Source organism: Marmota monax, unplaced genomic scaffold (assembly GCF_021218885.2).
Source record: "Marmota monax isolate L192 unplaced genomic scaffold, Marmota_monax_Labrador192_F-V1.1 WCK01_AAM20220418_F8-fsc00014, whole genome shotgun sequence".
NCBI classification, from domain to species: Eukaryota; Metazoa; Chordata; class Mammalia; order Rodentia; family Sciuridae; genus Marmota; species Marmota monax.
This window is the reverse complement of record NW_026695222.1, coordinates 36,159,417-36,164,203: the sequence shown is the minus strand read 5'-3', so window position 1 is coordinate 36,164,203 and position 4,787 is coordinate 36,159,417.

The following is a 4,787-nucleotide window of genomic DNA, read 5'->3' as shown; positions in this document are numbered from 1 at the left end:
CGTGCAGATGGGAATTCTCCCGCCTGAAAATTCAGGAACATCCAGGCACGAAAGCAACAGTACTCCTACGGGCAGAGCCGGTACCAGCAGAACCTGCTTCCCAGAGCTCAGCTTCCACAGGAAATGGGCCTCTCTGGAAAGTTCTGAAGACGGGGTGTGGAGCTGGCTGTTTATTCTTTTTACATGTTTCTCCACTGACCTGAGGAATGGACGCTGATCTGCTCCTCAGAGCAGCTCACTGGCACATCTGGTCCTGTCCAGAAAGAAACAGAGTGAAAGGGACATTCCTTTCTTGAGCAGAGCCGTGCAGAGAGGCCAGGGAGGAGAAGGCACGCCCAGGCAGCAGAAGCCCAGCTGGGGAGGGCCTGGTTGGTTTCCTGGACAGCCTGCACTCCATCCTGGGAAGGTGGATGGCACTGGGGATCTGAGCCGAGAAACGACACAACTCAGCAGGTCCCCCCTGCTGCATGGGGGTGGGTCACTGGCAGGGTGCAAGCCAGGAACAGACACCAAGGGCTGGCACAAGTGGTATCATATCGTAATACTGACTTGAAAGTGCATAGCTTTCACCGACTTTTAATTTTTCAAAATATTCATTTATTTAGAATCACTTATTTCCACTTTTTTTGCTGCAATAGCCACTTAAAACTCATGCTTCTGGGGCCTCTGGCAGCTGACCTGCCAGGAGTTGGCAATCAATACTGTAGCAGGGGTGCAGAAATGTTCTAACTCAGTGCAGCAGCTCTGGGTGAACCACATTAAGAAACCAGTCAACTGGGTGCAGTGCTGGTTGGCAGGCCCTGCAGAAGGTGAATGGCTTGGCCTAGCTGTGGTATGTCCACACTGCAGAAGACTACACAGCAGGTAAAAGGAACAGATTCTGAGTCCACCCAGCAACTTGTGTGCATCTCAGGAACATTGGGTTGAGTGGGGAAAAGAGCTACTCTCTAAAATTCATGTACTAGAAGATCCAGGTGATCTAACATTCTGGAGGTGGTGACGTTGATATGTGGGGTAAGTGTGCGGCAGAAGTCAGGAGTGACCAAGCTGACTGCTGGGCAGCTAGCCCCTGGCAGGATCTTTCAGAAGAAGGGTGGACCAGTTACCCATGCCACATAGCAACCACCTCAAAATTGAGTGGGTTCAAAACAAATATTATTTCATGGTTTCTGTGGCTCAGGTCAGGGTTAGGGCTAGACACAGTTGGGCTGGGTATTGACATAGGGTCTTTCATGGCATTGAAGCTACGTGGTCTGCCAGGGCTGTGGTCAGTCAGAGTTGGGTCTGGCAGGGAATCTACTTCCAAGCTCACTCACATGGCCATTGGGTCTTGGGAAATTCACACCCAAGCCCACTCACATCCTGACTCTGTGGGCCCCTCCATGAACTGCCCAAGTGCCATCAGGACATGGCAGCTGGCTACAGGAGACAGACAGATACGGAAACAGAGACACATGCAGAGATAAGGAGGGCCTGGTAGAACCAGCTGCCGATTTTCAATGTGTCCATCAAAGTTCATATTTGTGTTGAAAGGCGGGACCTTCATCAGGTGATGAGGTCATGAGAATGCCTCATGAATAGTGAATGTGGTTAATGTCCTTACCATGGGAATGGGCTCGATAAAAGGATGATTCAGTCCCTTCCCCCTCACCTCTCTCCTCCATGTTAACTTGCCCTTCCACCTTCTGCCATGGGCTAATGCAACAGGAAGGCTCTTGCCAGAGGTAGAGCTGCTAGTGTTGGGTTTCCCAACACTATAAGAACTGTAAGATTAAATCTCTTTTCTTTATAAAGTACCCAGGCTCAGGAATTGTGTTACAGATGCACAATGGGATAAAGATAATTGTGAACTAGAAGGAAACAGGGGCATTTCATGACCAATTTTGGAAGTGGCATCCCTGTGCCTTGTGGTGTCCTGTTGGGTGGAGGTGAGTCACTTGAGACAGGATGAGGCAGGGGTGTAGAGGCGGGAACTGAGAGCCATAGGGACCCTCCACAGGGAGAGGTCTGGGCAGGTGTGGCACACACACCCCAGGGCTGTCTTCGGCATGCAGAACCCTCACAGGGAGCTCAAGAAGTGGCTCTCCCTGGGAGAAGCAGCAACAAAGTGCACCCCCCTCCCTTTCCTCAGACATTTCGCTCTTCTCCTACCCCCCCCCCCACACTTCTCTGTTCAAACCTGAATATATGAAAATCTTCCTAGATCAGCACAAGTGCCAGCTGCTAACTGATTAATCTGAATCAGCTACTCCTGGGGTAAAAAAAAATGGGGGTCAGCATTGCCACCCCAATGCCGGAAATGGCGGCTGGTTCATCCTGTCCAGGCCCCTGCTCCTCTCCTGGTCCAGGCTCATGGGCAGGCAACCAAGGCCCAGGTAGACCTGGGGAGTCGCAGGCTGCAGTGGGGGCAATGACAGAGAAACACGAGGACCAGAAGGGCCCAGGGAAGAGCAAGTGTGAGGAGCTGGGCCGCCCAAGGGCCTGCGTGGAGACGGGGCCTTGGAGCTAAGGGAAATGCTTCTCTGGGCGTGGTCAGGCCTTTGGCTCCTTGTCAAGCACATGAGCTCAGGGAATCCTAAGTGGTTCTGAAGAACAACTGCTCCGTGAAAGTGGAGGGGCCGAAGGTCCAGAGCATGGCGTGGCCACAGGGCCCAGGGGGTGAGGAGCACCCTGATCTAGGAGGGCTGGCAGAGGAGAGGCCCGGGCCTGGCCTGCACTCCTGTTCAGACACTGGTCAGCAGGCCAGCGCCCTGCCTGTGCTGGTCCTAGGCTCTGTGCACAGGGCCCTGTGACAGGTGAGATTCCGTGCCCGGGGCTGCCGGGCAACTGAGAGGACAGCCTGCGGGCAGCGGTGCGCCAGGCGCCCACAGCTCTGCACTCCCGAAGAAGCCTGTAAAGTTTGTCCCTCTCACACCTCGTGCCTATGGGGAGGGCTGACCTGGAAGAATCACTTTCCTGGGTGAGCGAGTGACTGGGGGCATGTGGGCAGCAGGGAGGGTCTAAGAGCCTGGGTCCCTTCCTCCCTCGATGGAGCTGCTGTCCAGGGAGCTGCTGCGTCGACCGACTGGACTTGAGCCGAGACGCCCACGTGTGCAGCCACCACCACTTTTCCGAAGGGCAGAAGAGCCGGCCTGGCCTGGAGCAAGGAGGCGCAGCTGTGTCACAGCACTGTAAGCAAGGCCTGGTCTTTCCTGTGTCCCGACGGGGACCGAGGTGTGCAGTGGGCCTCCCCGTCCCCCGGAATCCAGCAGAGAAACAGGAGCGTCTCAGGCTCCGAGAGGTCCACTGGGTTTTCTTAAATGGAGTGGCTAAGATTCCCGTGGCGGTCCTCCAGACCAGCGCCAAGGAAGCCGGTGATGATAATGCCTGTTCCCACGTTGTACCTGGTATTTCCTGAATTTTATCTTTCGACTTAAATAGTTATTTTGTGGCCATCAAAGACTTCTCAAGCACTTCTTAGAGATGGATTTTGTCTCCAAATGGAATTTCATGCTTCATTATCTCACAATGATTGTGACTTTTAGGTGATCATCATTCACTTTTTTTTTCTTTTAATGGGGGCACAGGAGGGAAAGCAACACTATGGAAACACCGGGTTGTCCCCATTACGGGTAGACCCGAAGCCAACGTTCCAACTGAGGGGCCACCCCGTTTCTGCAGCTGGTAATGAGAGCATTGTTCGACAAATGTAGAAATTAAAAATTCAGAATATACTTTACATAATTAGTGTTTTAAACTTGTGTGATTTAAGCACGATTTTAAAGAATGATTTGCCATACTGTAATTCCCACCATAAATCTCGTCTGTAATATATACATTAGAGCATCTGAGACTGCTCTGGAATGTGAATCACTAAGTGCTGATGAATAGTTTTGAATAATGTGCCTGCTTTCACCATTGAGTGGCAAATTAAGACTGTGGCATTGCTCCACTTGGAAATGATGGGTTTGCGAGACTCCAAGCAGCAGCTGCTGGGCCTCCTGCAAACGGCGGCGCTTCCAGAGCAGAGGGGAACCAGGACCCGGCGGGTGTCCCACACGGAAGCGTCCCTCTGCCTCAGTGTGCCCGGATGCCGTGGGATGTGAGCTGCACTGCATCCAGCCCATGATGACCGTTTGGCTGTGAGAGCAGGACACGCACACCAGAGCCAGCGGACTGGACCAGCAGTCCTGGGAAGCATAAGGCACTGTTTCTCTGGACCTTAGAAACGTCCCAAGACCTGAGATTTTGATGCTGAAGTCAAGAGTCTGGGGTGACCCCAAATGACGATGACGGTGCCGAGGATGCTGGCCTGATGAGCCCTCCATGGCCGCTCTGGTTAGCCTGTCCTCAGCCTTTACAGATGTTCCTCTCCAACCTCAGCACAGACCCGAACGTCCCCACCCAACCAGTGGAGTGAAGTGGGGTTCAGGGGAGCTAGCAGCCTCTCCAAAGTCACATCCTCAATAAGCAAAGAGGGTCGACTCAGCCTGCGCTGCCTGGGTCTAGTCAAGGCCCCTGACATGACGTTAGCGTTAAAGCCACGAGGAACAACCTTCATTACCCAGGGTTCAATACGAATCCAATATCATGCTGGATATTTGACAAACTTTATCATTTTAACCTTCACAGATGTTGTGCAAGGTGAATATCTGCATTGTATTGCAAATTAGAAGGCTGAGACTCCCAGAGAAGTCTCACAGCTGCTGACCAACAAGGTCAAGAGCATCATCCGCATGAGCTTGACACTGACCCCAGGGCTCTTCTCACCTGACCTCTCCAGGAACCCCTCGGCCTCTCTGCTCCCT